General features: G+C 44.9%; 1 long non-coding RNA gene across 1 annotated transcript; it reads left to right on the forward strand.

Moving 5' to 3' along the window:
* The first annotated feature begins 329 nt into the window (after nucleotides 1-329).
* Nucleotides 330-23613, forward strand: LOC147668323 (uncharacterized). The gene is made up of 2 exons (XR_015304129.1): nucleotides 330-911; nucleotides 23234-23613. It is a non-coding gene; the product is annotated as an uncharacterized LOC147668323 (long non-coding RNA).
* Nucleotides 23614-24741: the final 1128 nt, after the last annotated feature.

Below are 24741 nucleotides of genomic sequence, written 5' to 3' on the forward strand. Positions count from 1 at the left end.
CTACCAGAAATGTTGTGACTACCAGCACCTTTTATCTCTAGTTCTTCAAAACATGTCCTGAAACACATTTTTTCTGTTATTGTTTCAACTTTCACCGAGTGCTTGGAGCTTTCCCTCTAAATTGACTATTTTAAAGAAAGCATGGTCTTCTGAAAAAAGCATGAAAGAGTTTTCAATTTTATAAACAGAAACTTTTATAAGTAACTACTTACTCTAAAGAGTATATATATATTTTTTAATGACACTATAGATTTTTCCTGTCTCCACAGAGTCTACAGTAATTTTATATATTTTAACAGCTGCTATTTTTTTCAGCTCATAATACTCTCATGCAACTACCTGCCAATTATATGCAAATGCCTATTTTAGTCACGTAGTTTGCTTTTAATGGGTTATTAACTCTTGTCCATAGATTGGAGTGGGTGTTATGAAGGAAATTGAGGCCTTAACATAGGTACTGTCTCAGAGGCACAAATTCTTTGTGTCACAGAGACAAGCAGGCCCTTTCACAGAGACAGGCAGGCCCTTTGACCTAGATTAGCCCTCATTTCACAATAACGAGCAACAGAGAGGCTGTCCCCTTATCTGATCACTGTGTGCTCTGTGCACAGAAGACGGTCCATCCTAAATACGTAATCTCCATGTCCAACAGTGACTAACCTACGTCACAACCAATTCTTGGAAACAGACCAAGAACACATCTTCCTCTGACCAACATTACGTCAATCCAAGACACCTATCCAGTATAAGTATACCTCCCTTTGCCCAAGCAAACCAGAGGAGACAGAGACTTCCAGGCGGACACTCTGCCTGAGGCGCTGCAACCTGCGTCATGCCACAGCTCCAGCTGGCAGAGGTCCATCACCCATCTGTGGGTGTCCAGCTCAAGATCAGGATGAAGTCCCAATAAGGTAAAGGGGTTAGACTAACTCCTAGGGGGATTCTTGGCTCTCTAAGATCTACACACATGCTAGGTACACTTAGGTACATCTAGTTAGGCATCATAGGGGTATAGGCTTTATCTTAATGCATTCTGTATTTCATGTATGTGTTCATTACTGTTGCAAAATGGTAGAACTATACAAAGCCTTTTCATTTAACTGCACTGCTGGCCATAATTCTCTGCTACTGTCCAACAGTTGTCGGAGCACATATAACCAGTACTAGAATAACAACTGTGCAATAAATGTTATTGTAAACACACCGACTGTTTCTTCTATGTACTTCTCTGAGATGAGTGACTGAATGAAAAGTAGTATTTTGTTTCCATGATCCTGAGGGATGTGGGTTTTATGTTATGTGGTTGCCAGAAGCTATTCCCTTCTTGTCTTCAAGAAGTTTCTAGTGGCCTCTGAGCTAGATGGTACATAGTAATTAAGCTTAATATACATATTAGGGGCATACAGACCTCAGTCCTATGCCAAGCCTATCGTGTATGTTATTCCAATGCGCAGAACCTATAAGGGATATAGGAACTACACTACAATAAAAAGCACTGGGGTCTTTATATAACAAAGCTGGCCAATGCTGTGGCACTAGGGGCACCAGTACCAAAGTCTTGGCTAGGGGCCGTTACAATCCCGGTGTATAAGAAAGGCGACAAAACACAGCTTGGGAACTACAGGCCTATTAGCCTGTTAGACACGGTACAAAAGGTGATTGGAAAAATGACCCTAGAGAAAATATCGGCCTGGGTAGAAGAGAAAAATATTCTGACCCCCTTCCAGGCTGGATTTCGTAAATTAACTAGTACCACAGACCAGATATTCAGATTTACACTACTATACTGGAAGACGGTAGTACTAGGAAAAGGCAGCATCTATGCAGCGTTTATAGATTTACGTGCTGCCTTTGATTTAGTCCCTAGATCCCAGATGTGGAAAGTGCTAAGCAAGATGGGTATGCCGCTAGAGATCCTAACACTTGTGATGAGGTTGCATGAGTCAAATTATGCAAAAATACAGTGGGGGGGGGGGGGGTGTCACGGCCAAGTAACCTCTGAATTCCCGGTAGAGCGTGGGGTGCGCCAAGGCTGCGCTTTGGCCCCCACGCTCTTCTCATTGAGCATTGATGGGGTAGTTGAGCGTATGTTGCTGGGAAAAGTAGATGCTCCTAGCCTGGCTGGAGTGAAAACTCCAATTCTACTATTCGCTGATGACACGCTAATTTTATCTAAAACCCTTAGCGGGTTACAGCGAGCCCTGAAGATCTTTGAGGTTTTTTGTGTCAACCGGGGGTTGGAAGTTAATGTTACAAAGACAAAGCTTATGGTATTTAACCCCCACCACAGCTTTAGAGGGAAATTCTCTTATGGATGGACAAAAAGTGGAAATGGTATCGGACTTTGGTTACTTAGGTATCCACTTGTCAAACGGAGTAAAATGGGGGAAGCATATAGAAATGGCGGCATTAAAACTCCGCCAAAACACGGGAGTCATAAGCCCGGAGCACAGGAAGTCCTTGACCAAGCCGGTACAACCAGCACTGCAAGTATATGAGGCGCAAGCCCTAAGTTCGGCCCTTTATGGTGCTGAAATATGGGCTTATGATAAGTTAACGTCACTAACGCTTGTGGATTTTTTTTTTGCCGTAATCTTGTTGGCCTCCCTAAAAGTACCCCAATCCAACTGCAGCGCTATGATCTAGGCAGGAAAGCCCTCTCAGATATGGCTAGATTACGACCTATTCTATATTGGAGGGTTACTCCGGAACTTATAAATGTTAAATGTCGTATACTTGTAAAGCGCACAGCTGCCCCAGCAAAGGGGCGTCCCGGCGCTGTATACTGCTGGGGAACCCATCCTGGCTTTCCCTGTGAGATTGTCCCTCCTGGGCATCTCCAAGGTGAAGACAAGCATCCCCGGCGCTGATGGGGCCGTTAGTAGAGATTAAGCAAGCTATTGCCCAGAGTTGCTGAGTGAGACCCATGGTTGAAGTAGGCACCGAGGCGAGAATTATCGAGTCCGCTGACCATGGCCCAAGACCCTGCCGCGTCGGGAATCGAACCCTGGTCCCGGGTCGACCTCTGCTTCCAGGTCTGCCGCCTCTAACCAGTGAGCCACACCACTCTACTTATGCATTACGCTCTGGGATTTCTGTATGTGATTAAAACTGATATATTCCACAAGATAACTTGGCTCAAAGAACTTCATAAAGTATTGGGAATAATGGGTATGCAGGAGTTGTGGGAGAACCCTGAGACAGCCCAGTTCCCAACCAAAGGCGCCATAAAAGAAAGGTACTGGGAAATGGTCGCCTACGGGAACTGGAATGATGTTGATCCCTCTACTATGGATTGTCGCTTTTTGGAAACAAAAGTTTCTCCTAGCTTAGAGCCCTATTGGGACAACATCACAAAGCCGGAGGATAGGAAGCTCTACTTCCAGCTTAGAGCAGGGTCACTCCCTATAAGATCACTAACCGGTAGATGGGGTATAGGTAATTCTGAATTATGCCCGGCGTGTAAAAGTGAAAGCGAGACCATTGCCCACCTTCTTTTTGTTTTTAGGGCCTACTTAACCCCCCGACGTGTTTGGCTAAAGGCGATGTGCAAATTGCTAGGCACAAGGGACAGTAAGGTGGCCTTAAGAATAATTTCCACTAACACCTTGCCGGTTATTACAGTTGCGGTCGCCAAATACTTTGGGTGGGCATGGGCCATTAGAAGAAAACTTGTGGTGGGCTTGACCCCCTCGAAGTGATTGATCTGTTTTCCTTAATTTGTCTGTCTCTATAGTAAAAGCATAAAATGTTTAAACTGTGTTCTCGGGGGCATCTAACATAACGATTGTCTATTTTAACTTGTTTTTTAAACTGCAGTCAGTATGTTTTCTCTTAATGGTTTTTAATTGTATTAATATATATGATGAATTTTGTGATTTGTAAATAGTTTTAGTAACTAATACATCTGTTTTTATGCTGTATGCTTTTATGAGTTTTATCTGTCCCTCTTCCTATTGGTTTATGTGCACGTGCTACCCCTGGAATGTTAAGGTGTATTTAAGTGACGTCACTACCCAGCTCGATGAGAAAGACCTGGCGACGCTGCATGGTCATCTTTCCTCTCACAAGCTCTTTCTTCTGGTAAATAATTACCAATTACATATATTCTTCTCGTGTGTCATTATTTGATAACACAACAGCTACCACTAGGTGGCGCCACAACCACTCCTCATTGCAGGCAGCGCCTCTATGGTGTCCATTTAGGGTAGGAAGCAGCCTTGCCATCTCCAACCAACTGCTACCAACCGGCCGTGCTGGTGATCGTAGTTTTCTCTCCCTCTGCGAGCTGTTTTCTCATTGTGTGGACAGTCTTTCTCCCCTTGATGCCTGGTCGTCCCTTAGTAGGCAACAAATAGCCACTCTGGGGCCGTCTTCCCTCGCTGTGGCCTCTCGTCCAACCTGCAGTCACATCACTGCCAAGGAAGGCAGGTAAACGGCCTCTACCGCAGAAGGTAGCGGGTTGGGTGATTTTACCTCCGGGTGCAGTTCAGCATTGTCGTGCCACATCAGTAAGGCGCTCCACTCCCTCCCCTCCTCACTGAGACATACAGTGGCAGGCGGTGCAGCTGACGGGCACTCCAGCAAGAAGGGGAGGCGCTATGATTTCAGTTTGGGCCTCCTGCCTGGTCACCTTTTTGATTTCTTCCATTGTTTGATCTCTCCTTGTTTCTTGTTCCAATTCTGCGTTTGTTATGGATGCTGGTGTGTTGTGCTTCAGGATGAAATTCAAGTATTCTTTCGCCATTGTTGTTGTTTCTGTGTTGCGTGGCAATGGATGTCTGGACATATAGTCAGCTGGGTTATGTTCCTTTCCAGGCTTGTGTATTATTTTGAAGTTGTAATCCATCAGCCGTATTCCCCACCTCTCTATTCTTGGTGGTATCTTTGCGTTTGGGTTTCTGTAAATTGTTACTAGAGCTTGGTGATCTGTTACAATTGTGAAAGGCTTCCCGTAGATGAACATGTGGTAGTGTTCACACGCGCACACAACGGCCAGACTTTCCTTCTCCGGTTGAGAGTAAGCTCTCTCAACGTCGGACAAGCTCTTACTTCCGTAAGCAACTATGCATCTCGGCGAGTCTTTTCCTGGTTTGTGTTGCTCCAGTATTGTCCTCAGTCCTACTGGGCTGGCGTCCACCGTTAGTTCTGTACACAGTAGTGGGTCAAAGTATGCTAGATGATCTACCGCTGTTAGCCTCTCTTATTTCTTCGAATGCCGTGCTGCACTCTTTTGTCCATGCAAAAGTTTGTCCCTGTTTCGTCAGCTCCCGCAGTGGTGCGCTCACTGTTGCAAAGTCTTTGATATATCTTGCACAGTAACTGGCAAGTCCAAGAAATGACAGTACTTCTGCTACATCACTTGGTGGTTTCGCTTCTTTCAGAGTGTCGCCCTAGCTCACATTTGTCTTCATTTAATGTGAGGCCAGCCTGTTCTAGTTGGGCACACACCTCTCGCAACGCCTTGTCGTGTTCTTCGTCTGTCTTGCCAAACACTAGGATGTCATCGCTGTAATTGAGACTAATTTTCACTGGCCTTATCACCTGTCTGATCGTTTCCTGAAATATTTCTGCTGCTGACGATATCCCAAAGCTTAGGCGCTTGTATCAGAATAGACCTAGATGTGTCGAGAAGGTTGTGATATATCTCGACTGTGGATCCAGCTCCAGCTGGTGATATCCCTTACACAAGTCCAACTTTGAGAATCGTCTTGCTCCTGTCAGGCAACTGATCATGTCGTCGAGGTGTGGTCCAGGGTGTCTTTCTCTTTCGATCGCCATGTTTGGTATCCTCATGTCGACACAGATTCTTATTTTCGATGTGTTTTTCTTTGGCACGGCTACTATCGGCGATACCCACGGCGTTGGTCCTTCTGCCGGCTCGATGATGTCTTGTTTCAACAGCGCATTTATTTCTTCCTCTACTTGAGGTTGCAGGTGTATTGGTACTCGCCGGTGATGCTGAGCTACTGGTTTCTTTGTTTCGTCGATGTGCAACGTTATTTGTCGCCCTTTTAGCTTCCACAGGCCTTTCAGTAGCTTTGGATATTCTTTCAAGATGTTTCCTTTTTCTGACATGTTATATGTCATTGCTATCAGGCCCATTATTTGTGCTGTTACATTGCTCAGTAGGCAGGGTGCTGGAATATCTCCTTTCAGTACATGAATCTCTTCTCTGAGTGTTTGGTTTTTATATGTTATATCTTCAGTGAATTTCCCCAAAATTGTTACTGGTTTCCTTGAGCCCCAAGTGAACACTTCAACCCTTGATGGTCTCAGCACCGGTTTTATTTCCATTCTCTCATATTCTGACGCACACATGATGTTGCATGTGGCGCCACTGTCAAGCACGAACTGTGCTTTATGTGGTCTGACTTCTATTGTCACTGATTCCATTTTTTTGATTGCTTTCTTGTCTACCAGACGAATGCTTTCTTCTCCTGTGTCTTCTTGAGTGGACATGAGGTACAGTCGCTCCACTTTTTCTTCTTCTTCCTCGCCTCCTGATTCTATTGACGAGCCCCTGTTTGCTGTTTCGATGTGTCTGACGTGCCTGCTTGTCGTCATCCACTGCCTGTTTGGTCTTCCTCTGTCATTTCTGAATTATGTCCCTTGACACACACTGGCAAAATGATTGCTTCTGTTACATTTTTTTACACATCTGTCCAAATACTGGGCAGGCGCCCTTGTGAGGAAATTCTAAACCACATCGGTAGCATTGTGGCCCTTGTTGTTTCTTCGTTGTGTTGTCGCGTTGTCCCTTTTTCCAGGTGCTGGTGCGACTGTTATCTGTCATGCGGTGTGCTTGTTCGATCCTCCGTTCCATCTGCTTTGATTGTATCTTTGCTCTTGCTTTTGCCCTTGCTAGCGACAGGATGTTTTCCAGCGATGTTGGTTCTTTCAATATTCTGGTGCGGAATTCAGTGTCGCGACATCCTTCAATTATCAGCAGGCGAATTGCTTGCTCGTTGTCATACTTGTCAAATTCGCAGTGCGTTACCAATTTTCTCAGTCGTGTCGCAAAGTCATCCAATGATTCATCGTCATGTTGGAAAGCTGTGGTGAACGTGTATCTTTCAAAGTCTATGTTCCTTTGAGGGTCGAATTTGCTTGTTAGGCACTTGATGAGCTTTTTGTATGTTGATGTCTCTCCTGCCGGTAGTGTCACTAGCAGTTCATCCACGTCGTCACCCACGAGGTTTAGGAACAGTCCTAGCTTCTTTTCTTCTAGTACGTCAGTGGCCTCCATGTATCCCTCGAACCTAGCGATCCATCGCTCCCATCTTATTCCTACTTGTGGTTCTGATAGATTGAACGGTAGTGGTCTGCGATATTGGGCGCTTGGCCGTGGTTCTGCCATCTTTTTCTTACAGTTCTTTTGTTATTACTTTGTAAATGCTCTTTGTGGCGCTTATTTCTTTATTGTGGCTCTTTCTGGTCTTTTCTTTTATTTATTTTCTTATTTGAGCCTCTCTTTGCTTTTTATTTTGTTATTCAGCTTCTTTTGCCACCTTTCCTGATCTTTTTGTGGTTCTTTTTGGCTCTTTTCGACCTTTTTTCCCTTCGCCTGACCTTAAAATGGCCGCTGACGTTTCCTGTGCTCCCATTGGCTCCCTCGCCTGACTTCAAGATGGCCGCTGATGGTCTCGTGAGACTTCGCAGCCAATCAGTGCTTCGCCTGATTTCAAAATGGCCGCCAGCAATTCCTGTGCTCCTATTGGCTCTCTCGCCTGACTTGCAAATGGCCGCCGAGACTCTCGCGAGAGCTCGCGCCAATTTGTATTCCTTAGCGCTTCTTTCTCTGGCGCTTACCCAATGCAGGCGATTTCATCGTCGCAGCAGCCGGGGTGGGCTCCCGCGTCGCTGCTGTCCTTAATTTCGTTCTTTGGCCACTATGTTCTTCTTCTCGGCACCAGTCCAGGGTGGGCTCCTGGCTTGTTCACGACGTGGTCGATCCGGCACGCGTGGTTTCTTTATTTCTTCCTTCGTCGCCAGTTGTGGTATCGTGCAGGGTCCCCCCACAGATGACAGGACACGGTGCAGGCGATTTCAGGTATCTTTATTTCGTATCTCACATGAGCTTGTATTGGTGCTTCCTTCCCTGCCTCTTGCTTCCTGTGGTCTGTGCTTTGTCCCCCTGACCGGATGTGGTGTCCGGTGTCTGTCCCCCCAAGTCTGTGGCCCTGTGGGTCCTAGAGCCCATGTTCTCTGGTCACGACACTTACTGGACACAACGGATCAGCACCAGCCTTCGCATGCACGTGTTATCTTGCGAACCCTTCTTCCCTGCTTGCTAACGTCACCAGGCGGATGAGCGATTTCCTCATGCCTCACTTTCATTCCACCAATGTTTTACAGGCACTGAATCAGGCATGCTAGTGCCTGGAGAAGCTGCAGTATGGAGACATTTCACCTTGGCACGGAACAAGGCCTACACCCTCACAGGCGGGTACCACAGTCCCTGACCTACTGCTGACATGCAGCGCAGTGTCCTCCACGATATTGTGGGCTGTGTCGTGCTCTTTTCACTTTTGAGGCAGCTCTGTGGATTGAAGCTTCTCCCTTGGTTACGGGGTTCTGCCGGCGCTGTGGGGTTTCGCTTTATGCGCTCCTTTTACACATCCCCTCCACTCATTGCTGCCCACTGCCAACTTCTGAGCTCAGTCAGCTCACCTTCTTCCCAGTGGTCCTATGTTGCCTTTTAGGGGTCATGGCAGGCAGGCAACTGCATTACATGGAGGCTGGATGCTGTCCTCTTCACTCATAGTGTGGCCGTTGCGCTGGCAACCGCTGCAGGGGTGCCGTGGGCATCGGCTGCACTTCCCCTCATGATTTAGTACCAAACTGGTGACAGCTCACAAGGGGCTCATCGCAATTGTAATGGTTAGAGCCCTAGGCCCTCATGCAGCTACAATAATGACGCAGACACATAGTCATATGGTCTGGAACTGGCCCATGGCACGTGCTCCCGGCCCCTTTTATTAGCAGGGTCACCTGACCAGTGACACCTGTGATAGATGGATGTGCGGTGAGTGTGGAAGCTAGCCCTCAAGGAGTGGCTGGTGGAAATGCATATTGTAGAAACACTAGATCGTGACCAGCCGGTTACTAGAACCTCCTGGCCTTTTACTTCAGATTTAATTTCTGCGGCTCACCATTGAAATCACAATTGGTGTCTATACCAATAAGATCACAATAAATAGGAATAACTTCCTCTTTCGAGGACTACGTTACTCAGATATTCTATTTCATATTACTATTAGACGTCATACCTTTCCAGCCCTCTCTAAAGCCAACAGCTATGCAATTAAGATGCCACACATTACCATCACTTAACAACGCATAATTATGCATGACTTTAACAACCTCTTATGGTTTAAAAGAAAAATGAGTCTCTTCCTTAAACACTTTCCCCGTTTTTTTTTTCTCTGACCAATTTTAATTCTACATGCCTTGGTATTGTTCCTTTCATCATATCTTGTGTAACCCTCACAAGCTTTCTTAATTCTATTCCTATTGTCTTCAGTAGGCTAGTAATTGATTTATGATTTATATTTTCACTTTGGATTACATTTTGTCCTAGGATTACGTAATTTTATAATCTCAAATGGTGTTAACCCTGTGCCCTAGTTAACAGTTATTCTATGGATCCACATGGTCTTTGCAACCTTTGCCTTCCAATTAAAAGTACACTTAATGACCACCTGGACAGCACCTTTCAATTTGAGATGATTAAATCTTTCAAGCATCCCATTGCCACAAGGATTATGTAAAGATTTGGTCCTATGCTTAATTCATGTACTTTCCAAATATTACATAGTTTGTGCAAAGAAAATAAAATACCATTATCACACAGCAGGCATACCTTATTCCATGTACACACTCTCCCAAAAACTCAACACTTAATCAATGTTGCTCTAGCTACAATCTGAATAACTGGGTAATTTGAGAAGTATTAGTCAAAGGAAAAACCTACCTTTGAGTAACGGCAACAGGTCCCTTGTCTTCTGCAATGCATACTCAAGGATTATTGAGATAAATATTTTCATACATGAGCAGTTTCAAGGCTTTCCAAGTTTATCAGCCATCAAACACTATGTACACTCTCTCACATAGGTGCTGGAAGTAGGGGTGTTGGAGGTGCTTTAGCACCCCCAAAATAACAATTCTGGAGTTCGGAAGGTGACTGAACAATAAAGATGGCTTTAATTTTGTTTTTATCTTTATGCATTTGTAGTGCAATTCAAAGACAGAGGTCAAAAGTCTGGCTTTGTCGTCTGAAAAATTGCTACTTATTCTTTTACTATGGAGACTGGTGTTTATTTTTTCTTTTTCTAGCTGTAAAGTTAGGGCATTTTGTAAGGTAAACCATCTTTGAAAATATTGCTGGGTTTCAGAGTGAAAGGAAAGGCTGTAGAATGTAATTTATTTTTAACACACAACATTTAAATACTTTCAAAAGACAAAGGAGACCGTGGAAACTTCTTAATTATAGCACCTAACCCAAATCACCCCCAGAATTCTAAATCGCCCTGGGTAGTTTGTATGGGCGAAGTGTGTGCACACTGGTTAACATCCACTGTCACAGTGATAGTTCATCCAAGAACTCAGTAAATTAATAAATAAACGCAAAGGTGCACCACACAATTCCAGAAATATAGTGTCAATGATCACAGACGTAGGTTTTCTTAGTTGTGATTTTCTTTATTCCAAAAAAAGGGTGTTCAATCAAAACACGGGTATTCGCAGCCGACGCGTTTCGTCCTCAAGGGACTTCTTCAGGGCAAATTCTTTTGAGTATATATAGTCATTGTAATCGGTGGGAAATTTCTTTGTGGATGAGCGTTTCCGAATTATCTCTTAATTGGTAGTATTAGGAAGCCACAAAATCGTATGTGCATGCAAACAAGTAGTCAGAATGTGAATCGTCTTCAAGAATTTCGCAAGATTTCTATGAATAGTCCTCTTTGGTTATAATATAGATTAGTGTTCAGAGGAGGATGGGCAGAAAAATAATTGTTCCATCAGGGATGACTCTTGATAAAGTTTTAGATTCCCCGCATCCTCCTTCTTCGTACCGCACCACGCGAAGAACGGCTTCCTTCCCGGAATAGGGCGCAAAAGGCTTATATATATATATATAAATACTTGTAAATGAACTGTACAAATACTTCAAAATATATCAGCGGGTAGGAAGCCAGACATTATTCTGTAGTTTTTTTAAACTCTGAAGTGTAATGAAAAAAAGATGGGAATTGGACTAAAACCATCAAGACACTTAGGCCCTCATTACGATTTTGGTCGGAGTTGCTTCCGACTGACACTGTTTTGTGGAAGGAACCACCCGAACATAGGTCGACAGATCCGACAGCACAATTAGGCATGTGTAGTCGCAAACTTCCATTTTTCGATGGCTACTTGTGCAGCTGGATGAAACCGCACTCAGCACAAGCCCCCATCAAAAATGGAAGTTTTAAAACATCTCGGCACCATGTGGCCAAATGCAGAGGACCAGGGGGAAGGGGGCCCTGCTAACCCTCAAAGTCAGTTTCTGACAGGGGGAAGGGGCCCTGCTAGCCCCCAAAGTCAGTTTCCGACAGCCGATCCATGTTGGAAAGGCTGGCATGGATTGGCATAAAAGTTCCTGCGCTGTTCTCTTTTGGCTTTATACCTATTATTCATTTCGACCATTCATTTTCTGTATTTCATCATAAGGCCCAAAACTTCTTGCGCAGTTCCTTTTTTTTTTGGCTTTATACCTGTGATTCATTTAGAGTCTTCATACACCGTTACAGTAGCCATGTAGTTTTATTATATCTCTAGAAGTAACATGACGGGTTCAGACTATTTAGACAAGACTGCGCAATTGTTGCTTTGCTGGTCCTGAATAGGAAGTAGAACATCAATAACTCTGCTCTAGGTCTATACCACAATTATCTGCAAACATACATCTGTACATTTGGTCTTTATTGGTCTTTATTTGGTTTTATGTCACCCACTGCTGGTTTTACCTTGGTAAACCTACACTTACATCATGGCCGCCACGTAAACCAACCAGCTTTGGAATCAAACATGTGATTTGTCACATGACTGCCATCTGACTATTTCTAAACCATTTCCAAGCGTTGCGGTGGGATCAAATTATCCGTCTTCCTATACCATGCATGTTGCATCTACCAACATTCGACGTGGTTGACTCGAGGCGTATCGATTACCTCATTGTAGGAGCCCAAGTCAGAGACCTTAATTATCAGGATAGACACAATGGTAAGTCCTGGTTTATACTCATACATAGCCTTTATCGCACCGCATAGTATTCCATCTCATTGCCACGCTGGATTCCATTTTATGCATCGTGATTTTGTTTGTCATTTCTAGCTGTTGTAATTCAGTAGCTTTAACCCGTGTTCCTCTTCGACTTAATGGTATTTTTGCGTTAATTGTTCAGTTGTCACCTCACATTAGCTCTAATCTCCTTTACCTTAAAGAGTCCGCTTTTTCTATCTAAATGATGGTGCCTATCACAGTTTGAACTGCCTTTGGCTGTTAGCTTTTAAAAGTCTTTGGGCTCTACTGTTAAACGAGAAATATTGACATCTTATTGAGAAATGGATACCTGAATTTTTGGCAAATAACCTGGGGAGCGCACCCCTAGACGTAGTGTGGGACACATTAAAAGCTGGTATCAGGGGTGAAACGCTGCGCTTCTCAATAAGGAATAACAAAGCTGCCAAACAAAAGATAGCCGAATTACAGGGGAAACTGACAGAGGCCGAGGGGGATCTTGTAAGAGCTACTGAAGGGGGTATAAACATAGAAACGGCATCACAAAAGATTGCCATCGCAAAAAAATAGATTAACGGAGATATTTGCAGAAAAAGCAATTTGTAAAGCCACGATCCAAAAAGAAAAAGTATACGAACTAAGCGAGCAAATAGGGCACACCTCGCCACTCGCATGAGACAAGAAAACATGGCTAACATAATTAAAGAGATTAAAGACTGTAACAACGTTCTCAAGCAAGACCCGTAGGAGATCAGATCAGAATTTCAAAAATATTACCAAGCTCTATATAAAGAAACCAATAAAGACCAAGAACTTATTGACATATATTTAGAGGCACAACGGGGTCTGCCACTGCACCCTAGTACAACGCCTCAGCAACATCGGGATCCAAGAGAAGGCACTCGAGTGGATCATCTCCTTCCTCGCCGGAAGAACCCAGAGCGTCCGCCTCTCCCCGTTCAGATCCGAGGCCACGGAAGTCATCTGCGGCGTACCCCAAGGATCCTCACTCAGCCCCACGCTGTTCAACATCTACATGAGCCCCCTTGCGGCCATCGCACGCCAACACAACCTCAACATCATCTCCTACGCCGACGACACCCAGCTGATCCTCTCCCTCACCAACGACCCCAGCACTGCCAGAACCAACCTACAACAAGGGATGAAAGACGTAGCTGAGTGGATGATGAACAGCCGCCTGAAACTGAACTCAGACAAGACGGAAGTCCTCATCCTGGGATCTTCGCCCTCCGCCCGGGACGCCTCCTGGTGGCCCCCTGCCCTAGGCAACGCACCCAAACCGACAGACCACGCACGCAACCTGGGCTTCATCCTGGACTCCTCCCTCTCCATGACCAGACAAGTCAACGCCGTCTCCTCGTCATGCTTCAACATCCTCCGCATGCTACGTAAGATCTTCCGGTGGATCCCCACAGAAACCAAGAAGACGGTCACCCAGGCGCTCGTCACCAGCCGCCTGGACTATGGCAACGCCCTCTATGCCGGAACCACAGCCAAACTTCAGAAGAGACTCCAACGCATCCAGAATGCCTTTGCACGCCTCATCCTGGACATCCCCCGACACAGCCACATCTCCGAACACCTGAGAAACCTGCACTGGTTCCCCGTCAACAAGAGAATCACGTTCCGACTCCTCACCCACGCACACAAAGCTCTCCACAACTAAGGCCCAAGATACCTCAACAACCGCCTGACCTTCTACACTCCCACCCGCCAGCTACGATCGACCATCCACGCCCTCGCCGCCGTCCCCCGCATCTGAAGAGTCACAACGGGAGGAAGATCCTTCTCCTACCTGGCTGCCAAGACGTGGAACTCCCTCCCCATCCACCTCCGCCTGACCCAAGCCCACCTCTCCTTCAGGAAGCAACTCAAGACCTGGCTGTTCGAGCGGTAGCGGACCCCCTTCCCCCAGCGCCTTGAGACCCTACGGGTGAGTAGCGCGCTATACACATGCTTTGATTGATTGATTGAGAGCAGGTAACGGCACCTCAATTGTCATACACCAACCAAGCTAATTTAGCGACCACACCGCAGTGGTTGGAAATTCTGCTGTCCATCAACAGGGAAGGCAGCTGGACTGGATGGAATACCCGCCGAATTCTATATCAGATTTTATAAGTCACTAAAGAATGTGCTAACTGACTTAATGACCGAAGTATTCCAAGGGGGGAACCACCAAAATCATGGGCACGGGCTAAAATTGTAGTGTTTCAAAAAAAAAACAAAGATCCAACTAAACTGGGATCCTATCGCCCAATCACCCTAATCAATTGTGACTCAAAAATGTACGCTAAATTGTTAGCCTGTCGACTTGCTCCGATTATTCACAAGATCATATCAGCCCGACAACATGGATTCATCCCCGGCAGATCCACGACGGATCACGTACAAAGGGTCATCACACTCTTTGACATAGAGGAAGTCGCAGGAGACCCTACTGCGCTTATACTCTTGGACGCAGAGAAGGCGTGCGATAGGGTCTCCTGGCAATATCTATGGACGGCCATGTCAAAGAGTGGGATCGGAGATCGATTCATTAACGCTGCACGTAGATTGTACCATAACCCAGAAGCAGTCGTTATGATAAATGGCGGACTGTCAAATAAGATAGATGTGACTAGAGGGACAAGGCAGGGGTGCCCGTGCTCCCCGTTATTGTTCGCGATATTTATCGATCCGTTCATCCGCAAACTGGAGACTAATCAGGATATATTGCCTATTAAGACATCAAATGGATTAACAAAGACTCTAGCATATGCGGATGATATCGCGATCGTTACCAGTGATCCTCATGTGGCCATCAAAATGATGGAAAAAGAGGCTTCCCTCTTTGGCGCGATCTCAGGATATAAACTAAATCAGGGTAAAACGCAGATAATTATCAATAAAAAAATTAATTACAGAAATGAAAGGATCTTCAGGAACGCTGTATATCTAGGCGTTAAAATCACATTGAATCTAGACGAATTAGTCAAGATCAATATAGACCCACTCTTGAAAGAAACAACACGAAATCTTAGCAAATTAGACAACCTCCATCTAACCCTAATAGGCAGATGCAATGTGATCAAAATGATTTATCTCCCGAAATTTTTGTATTTTTTCCGCACTATCTGCCTAAACTTTGATCAACACATATTCAAGGCAATAGACAACACATTTTTTTCTTTCTTTTTTTTTGGAAAACCTTTATTGTAGCATTCAATAAAAATACAAGCATGGGCCTACAACCGCAGGGGCCGGCCGCTAAACAAAATTAAGACCCACTATATCACGGTACGACACAGCTCATCAGCTGACAACCCTGAGGTCCGGCAGCAATCCAGGATAGAACTTGTATTAGAACGAACAACTAAGTCACAGGATGAGACAGAGGTTTTATTTTATATTATCTAAAGAAACGGATCAGGTGCCATACAATCAAACCGAAGAATACGGGGGACAGGTCAAGAGACATGATATGCACGTAGAAACAGCTATAATGGAACTTTGGCGCCAAAGCATATGGATCGGTGTAAACAACAATACAATATACATTCTATGTTAAGAGCCAGTTCTCAGGGCCTGCCCACCCGGGAATCAGGATAACGTAAGAAGCATGAGCACTAAATACAAGTACACGATAAAAATCAGAATGATTCCCAATCTATACTGATCCTGTAAGGAAGAAAAAGGGAAGGAAGAAAAAGCCCATAGAAATAAAAAAAAGGCAAAATAAACCCCCCCACCAAACCCTACCCTGCACCCCTGTGGATGGCTGCAGCCTAACCCCACTAGCAGCGGGCCTGTCGCCCCAAATAACTAAAACCCTAAAAGTAGGAAAAAGAATGGAGGAGGGCTTATCCGTATGGGCTCCCAGCCCCCTTAGTCCCCCCGCCAGAAACAGCCACCCCCCATCGCAAAAAGACCAATGTATGACAACCCTTATAGGAGAAATTTGGGGGCACCGTGATACACCGCCCAGCCTCGTAAATCAAACAGTTGCAGGTCGAACACCCGTAAAAGCCACTCCAAACCGTCTCAATCTAATTGATATTAACCTTGACCCTTCCGAACGAGCACACAAACCCCCCCTAGCAAGACCGAAAGGCACACAAAGGAGTCATAGAGGAGAAGGAAGTCATCAAGAATCAATCCGTGGCAACTCGTAGACAGTGAGTCCACAAGAACTTCAGACGCAGAAAAACTCTCTCTCCTAGGTGGACAGTCCCAATGTATCTTGCCCCGGAGTCGTAAAGTCACCTAGAAAGGAGAAGACGAACATAAGATTAAAGAAAAGTCCACAACAAAAGTCTCCGGGAGGGGAACGCCTTTCGATACCCCCAAAGTCGATAGTGATGGAAGGTTCGGCGGTACAATCACGACCTCGGGAACACCGTCCTCCAGGGCACCATCCAATGGTTTCAATACTTGCTTCCTCACGGGGTCCTCGCACGGAGTCAAAATGGCCGCGGCTTGAATGGCTGCAGATTGCTGGTCCAACAGTAGCGTGGAAGGGTATACTCAGATGTGAGTCCCTAGCTCATTGCACCATCAGGATTCAAGCAAGCCGGGCCGAAGACGGCTGAAATGCCAGAAACTGGTCCCCGGTAGCTTGTTTCCTTCCCAGTATAAGAATTGGCTTGGTAGTTTGGTCTGCCCTGTTCCCATGATGCACTGGGCCAGGGTCAGACTAATTTGCATATAGCCAAGTTCTGAGCTGGGATGGTGCAGTGAGCTAAAAAACGGTGATGGATCAAGCCCTGATCTTTGGACTGGGTAAGAGTGGTCTGCTTAATTCAGACACTCTGTTCATCACCACCCCCTTTTCTGAATCATTTTTGTCCACCATAAGCGTGGAAGGGTATACTCAGATGTGAGTCCCTATCTCATTGCACCATCAGGATTCAAGCAAGCCGGGCCGAAGACGGCTGAAATGCCAGAAACCGGTCCCCGGTAGCTTGTTTCCTTCCCAGTATAAGAATTGTCTTGGTAGTTTGGTCTGCCCTGTTCCCATGATGCACTGGGCCAGGGTCAGACTAATTTGCATATAGCCAAGTTATGAGCTGGGATGGTGCAGTGAGCTAAAAAACGGTGATGGATCAAGCCCTGATATTTGGACTGGGTACGAGTGGTCTGCTTAATTCAGACACTCTGTTCATCACCACCCCCTTTTCTGAATCATTTTTGTCCACCATAAGCGTGGAAGGGTATACTCAGATGTGAGTCCCTAGCTCATTGCACCATCAGGATTCAAGCAAGCCAGGCCGAAGACGGCTGAAATGCCAGAAACCGGTCCCCGGTAGCTTGTTTCCTTCCCAGTATAAGAATTGGCTTGGTAGTTTGGTCTGCCCTGTTCCCATGATGCACTGGGCCAGGGTCAGACTAATTTGCATATAGCCAAGTTATGAGCTGGGATGGTGCAGTGAGCTTAAAAATGGTGATGGATCAAGCCCTGATCTTTGGACTGGGTAAGAGTGGCCTGCTTAATTCAGACACTCTGTTCATCACCACCCCCTTTTCTGAATCATTTTTGTACACCATAAGCGTGGAAGGGTATTCTCAGATGTGAGTCCCTAGCTCATTGCACCATCAGGATTCGAGCAAGCCGGGCCGAAGATGGCTGAAATGCCAGAAACCGGTCCCCGGTAGCTTGTTTCCTTCCCAGTATAAGAATTGGCTTGGTAGTTTGGTCTGCCCTGTTCCCATGATGCACTGGGCCAGGGTCAGACTAATTTGCATATAGCCAAGTTCTGAGCTGGGATGGTGCAGTGAGCTAAAAAACGGTGATGGATCAAGCCCTGATCTTTTGACTGGGTAAGAGTGGTCTGCTTAATTCAGACACTCTGTTCATCACCACCCCTTTTTCTGAATCATTTTTGTCCACCATAAGCGTGGAAGGGTATACTCAGATGTGAGTCCCTATCTCATTGCACCATCAGGATTCAAGCAAGCCGGGCCGAAGACGGCTGAAATGCCAGAAACCGGTCCCCGGTAGCTTGTTTCCTTCCCAGTATAAGAATTGGCTTGGTAGTTTGGTCTGCCCTGTTCCCATGATGCACTGGGCCAGGGTCAGACTAATTTGCATATAGCCAAGTTATGAGCTGGGATGGTGCAGTGAGCTAAAAAACGGTGATGGATCAAGCCCTGATCTTTGGACTGGGTACGAGTGGTCTGCTTAATTCAGACACTCTGTTCATCACCACCCCCTTTTCTGAATCATTTTTGTCCACCATAAGCGTGGAAGGGTATACTCAGATGTGAGTCCCTAGCTCATTGCACAATCAGGATTCATGCAAGCCAGGCCGAAGACGGCTGAAATGCCAGAAACCGGTCCCCGGTAGCTTGTTTCCTTCCCAGTATAAGAATTGGCTTGGTAGTTTGGTCTGCCCTGTTCCCATGATGCACTGGGCCAGGGTCAGACTAATTTGCATATAGCCAAGTTCTGAGCTGGGATGGTGCAGTGAGCTTAAAAAAGGTGATGGATCAAGCCCTGATCTTTGGACTGGGTAAGAGTGGCCTGCTTAATTCAGACACTCTGTTCATAACCACCCCCTTTTCTGAATCATTTTTGTCCACCATAAGCGTGGAAGGGTATACTCAGATGTGAGTCCCTAGCTCATTGCACCATCAGGATTCAAGCAAGCCGGGCCGAAGACGGCTGAAATGCCAGAAACCGGTCCCCGGTAGCTTGTTTCCTTCCCAGTATAAGAATTGGCTTGGTAGTTTGGTCTGCCCTGTTCCCATGATGCACTGGGCCAGGGTCAGACTAATTTGCATATAGCCAAGTTCTGAGCTGGGATGGTGCAGTGAGCTAAAAAAAAAGGGTGATGGATCAAGCCCTGATCTTTGGACTGGGTAAGAGAGGTCTGCTTAATTCAGACACTCTGTTCATCACCACCCCCTTTTCTGAATCATTTTTTTACACCATAAGCGTGGAAGGGTATTCTCAGATGTGAGTCCCTAGCTCATTGCACCATCAGGATTCGAGCAAGCCGGGCCGAAGACGGCTGAAATGCCAGAAACCGGTCCCCGGTAGCTTGTTTCCTTCCCAGTATAAGAATTGGCTTGGTAGTTTGGTCTGCCCTGTTCCCATGATGCACTGGGCCAGGGTCAGACTAATTTGCATATAGCCAAGTTCTGAGCTGGGATGGTGCAGTGAGCTAAAAAACGGTGATGGATCAAGCCCTGATCTTTGGACTGGGTAAGAGTGGTCTGCTTAATTCAGAGACTCTGTTCATCACCACTCCCTTTTCTGAATCATTTTTGTCCACCATAAGCGTGGAAGGGTATACTCAGATGTGAGTCCCTAGCTCATTGCACCATCAGGATTCAAGCAAGCCGGGCCGAAGACGGCTGAAATGCCAGAAACCGGTCCCCGGTAGCTTGTTATCTTCCCAGTATAAGAATTGGCTTGGTAGTTTGGTCTACCCTGTTCCCATGATGCACTGGGCCAGGGTCAGACTAATTTGCATATAGCCAAGTTCTGAGCTGGGATGGTGCAGTGAGCTAAAAAACGGTGATGGATCAAGCCCTGATCTTTGGACTGGGTAAGAGTTGTCTGCTTAATTCAGACACTCTGTTCATCACCACCCCCTTTTCTGAATCATTTTTGTCCACCATAAGCGTGGAAGGGAATACTCAGATGTGAGTCCCTAGCTCATTGCACCATCAGGATTCAAGCAAGCCGGGCCGAAGACGGCTGAAATGCCAGAAACCGGTCCCCGGTAGCTTGTTTCCTTCCCAGTATAAGAATTGGCTTGGTAGTTTGGTCTGCCCTGTTCCCATGATGCACTGGGCCAGGGTCAGACTAATTTGCATATAGCCAAGTTCTGAGCTGGGATGGTGCAGTGAGCTAAAAAACGGTGATGGATCAAGCCCTGATCTTTGGACTGGGTAAGAGTGGTCTGCTTAATTCAGACACTCTGTTCATCACCACCCCCTTTTCTGAATCATTTTGGTCCAACAGTGAGGCAGGGTCCGATTCCACAAGGAGCATCTCAGATAGGCGTGTATCCAATTTGTTCAATAAGACAACCACATGTGAATGAAACGCCCAAATCTCTGCCAATATTGACCTCAGTGATGGCTCAAGCACCGTTCGATCCATAGTCTCACGCCCGACACCAGTCACAATCACCTCCCCCGGTGAATCTGGCATCCCCGAGGGGGACAAACAGGATCACGAACGGGCAGATGCGGAGGGTGACCAGTCCTTGTCTGCGCCCGCGGTCAACCCGGTTAACGCCACAGGCCAGGGACCCCGACCCACCGAACTCCGGCGGGGACCAATACCGGGTCTGCGGGACAGGCACCCCCACCCACAGTCAATAGCAAGCGAAGTCACTACTCCATCAATGCTGAGCAATAGAAACGATTGCCGATGAAATTCGGGCATAAAAGAACCCTCCACTCCGATTGACCGGACCCTGCCTGGGTCTCCCGGACGATGTTTTTGCACTGCAGCCCGGTTGTGAAAGTACTCGAGGCCCCGGCTTCCCCGCTGGAGTAGGCCACAATCTTCAACTCGAAGCAACTTCGTCAAAGCAGCCGATAAAATTTTCCGGATTTCACCATTGGAGTGCGGAACAGTTCATTCATACAGAGGCTTGGCGTAAAATCAGGATAATGTACAGGATCTTGTGGCGGGATACGGAGGTCGGCGGAGCCGGGAGCCTTAGCAGCCATCTTGTTTGCCAGCGTAGCTCCTCCTCCACAACACATTTTCTCGATTTATATGGGGCCATACAAAATCACACAGAGGTTACCGATATATATCGCTCTCGCAAGAAAGAGATGGACTCGCTGTCCCTAACCCCAAGGTCTACTGGTGGGCCACACTCCTGAAATATATCAAGATCTTATTGACCCCAAATCTGAATCCTACGCAAGAAGGAGAAGTTCCGACCCCACAAGAACTCATCCTTGGTATAGAAACGGGTGAACATCTATGGCGACTTACCTTTGACTGTCACTACAAAAAGGTCCATTTCAAAACATTAATCGGTGTATATATAACGCATGGACAGATATACGCAAGCTTCTCGGGGTCGGTTGAAACTTTTATTGTACGAGCCTTCATCAGAACTATAATCTACCTGATATCTTCTTTGATAACTATATGAAAAGATGGGTGAATATGAGGATCACACGATGTGGATGTTTCTATACATCAACAGACTTCAAATCATTCGAAGAATTAAAGAATGAGTTCGGCTTAAAACTGAGATTTCTTTAAATTCCTTCTAATAAGAGATTTTTTAATAAAGAAAGGTGGTGGAAGCGCGGAGTTCCACAGGATTCAAATAACAGAAATCCTCAATAGAAACATCACCGCAAAAATAGGAGAAATATATCTCAACCTAGTCTCCTTGTTACCAGATGACATGTATAAACATATAAATAAATGGCAAAATAAGCTAGATATGAATGAGGAGTCAGTTCAGAAGGCATTCCAACTCTATCAATCACTCTTAATGTCACCCAAACTACAAGTCCAATACTATAAAACCTTCTTCCAATTATATCACACACCCTACAAGATAGCCAAATGGAGCACAAGTAAAGGTACCCAATGCCCTAGATGCTCGACACCAGCGCCCGATATAGTCCACTTATTTGCCACATGTGATAAAGACAGACCCCTTACATGCGAAATATCAGCATTCTTATCCGAAATCTTGAACACAAACATAGAAATCACAGTAGCCAAAATTATGCTAGGAAGGGACGGGGATATCAGGCCAAAAATAATGCAGGGGTTCATATATGTCTCCCTGGCTGTCTATAGAATATGCTTAGCATCCAGTTGGTTAGATCTAAATCCCCCGACTTTTTCACAGTGGCGGGCAAGACTCTTAGCCACATACACTCTAGAGATTGCGATATATCGGAGGAAGGGAGTTCAAGGGAAAAAAAAGGGTCTAGAAATATGGGATCACCTAACACAGTGGATACGACATCAAGAACTATAAAACAGAATATTATACTTATTATATAAAGTTAATGCCATTATAATCTAATGTTTTTTTTATGTCAATGACTCCCGAATATGTCTGAATTTGATGTTTCTCTGTTCTCTTGATTTGAGTTATTCATCATCATTCTTTTCTTTTTTCTCCTTCTTCATTTTCTTTCACTTTTTTTCTGTTCTTACTTTCTGTAAATCTGTGACAAGTAAACAGATGACCGGATCGGGGGGGGTGGCTCATGGGTGGGAGGTACATGTTGCAAAAAATATTAAAATAAAGAAAAGTTAAAAAAAAAAAGTCTTTGTGCTGTTCTTTTGTGGAATCTCTTTGTAGAAGCCTGTTTAGGTCATTAGGCTACATATGTACCAGGACTCAGATGTATGTTTTCTTGTTCCATGTAGGAAGGTTTCAAGAAACTGGCTACCGAATTTGCTTTAAAAAAATACTACAAAGACAGCCTTTAAGTGGACCCTCTCCACTTTAATCATAAACATACTACTATACATCAAATATGCCTACAGCATGGAAACATTACAATATCAGGCATCTTAATGTCATTCTTTCTTTTGTTTCACATAGAAGACCAGGGCATATTTCCCTTTCAAGTAGGACATTGCATATTTTTTAAGTGTACTGGCGGACAGTTTCCACAGTATATGGTAATGATGTTTTTAATGAACATCGCATGACGCAAGGGCACATATATAGGGATATTTTAACCATTTGTGTGGGTCTTCTCTTGGCACTTTTCGTATTTGTAGCATGCAATCACACCTCTGTGATTTTCACATTCAATTCTGCATGCTCCTTTACCACTGCACCATGGGGCTATTTATTTAAGTGATATGCTCTTCCTTTTGCTTTTCTCTGAGGTGATGGTCTACCAAATACAAAGCAATAATTATATGTGTAGATATTTCATGTACAATGTGATTTCAGGAAGGACAGCATACTTATGTTCTTTGTATTTACAGATATTGCCTGAATCTGCTGTGACTTTTCCTGACGAAGGCATTTTCATGCCGAAACGCTTGTAGGAAATTATCTGGAGCTACAGCCACTCAGTGAAACAGATATGAATTTAGGAACTAAAAGCCTGCATCTCAGGCTCACCGAGTAAAAGTGTTGAAATCAATATCATAATGGCAATGTTCAACTTCTGGCTATGTACATAATGTTTTGAATCACAACCATTTCAGGTGTTTATAGTGCCAGTGATGTATGCATTATGACTGCTTCGTATGAATGATGACATGGATGTGGTGTGCTTGTGGTCTGTTTTAAGATTGCATTTTTTGAATATATATTAAATATAACATTTTCAATAAAGAACTATTTTTGTATTTTTCAAATATTTTTTTTGCCTGTGTCTCTCCATATAATAGAAATGTTATAATTAAGTGTTGTTTTTATCCTGAGTTGCCCTAGGAATTTACACTGTGTATTATTTCCCTGCCTAGAGGAACTCCCTATTAGTAGAAGGGGGCTCTTTTCATTAACGCTTGGCTGTCCGAAACCAACATCATAATCCCGAGGGCGGAAACGCCATCCTTAAGAGATTATGAGGGCTTTCCAACAGGCTCCTTGAGTCAGATTCCCCAGCCAGTTTAAACTCTGACTGCCGTCATCATAATACAGCGGTCTTACTTTAAACCTACAGGCTTTTCGACTAACATCGTAATCAGGCCCTTAGTGATGTACGAATGATAAATATTTTCTGAAACCCAATTTTGAGACATTTCTCGTTTGTACACTGTGTTTTATCAGTGAAACTGCATGTTATTACGAATATTTTGGCCATTTCAATGGAAAATGTTTTTCGGTTAAAGTGATAGATTTGCGACAGTAAACTTCAGCACCGGCTACATACCACACCCTTACCACTCTCCTGCTGAATGTGCATGATGCATTGCTATACTTATTCTTGTGTGTGACACTTACATTTTTCACAATTCCTATGAATTCAATGATGTAACATTGATGGCAGCAACCCTACTCTGAAAATTGTTCCAGCACCACTGCCCCCTCACTACTTTTTCAAAACAACGTCTGAACTAAGACACAAAGTGAAATTCTTCACCACCTGTTTTGTTATAACAATGTCTAGGTGTCCTTCATGGCCTTGTTTCACAATTCTTTCAATGGTTTAAGACTAGAGTGTCTTTAAAAATAAAGTGACAAAATAAAATATAAAGGCACAGTTTGGGATTTGCAGTCATAAAGGTGTTAGTACATAAAGTGTACAGTGGCTGCATAGATGGGGAATTTTAAAGTGATTTTTCACAGTAGCTGAGATTCAAAGTACTTCCAAGACCATAGTGACTTTTATTGAATAAGTATTGTCACAACAATATCCGTGCAGTAGTTGCATTGAAGGACAATGTTTGATTCCTGAAAGGAATTCTAACCAGGCGAGTGTCAAGTATTTCTACCTAAGTCAGTACATCAATTTAATTGTATGTGCTAGCGTACAGCAGCCTGT

Source organism: Lissotriton vulgaris, unplaced genomic scaffold, assembly GCF_964263255.1.
Source record: "Lissotriton vulgaris unplaced genomic scaffold, aLisVul1.2 SCAFFOLD_555, whole genome shotgun sequence".
Taxonomy (NCBI): domain Eukaryota; kingdom Metazoa; phylum Chordata; class Amphibia; order Caudata; family Salamandridae; genus Lissotriton; species Lissotriton vulgaris.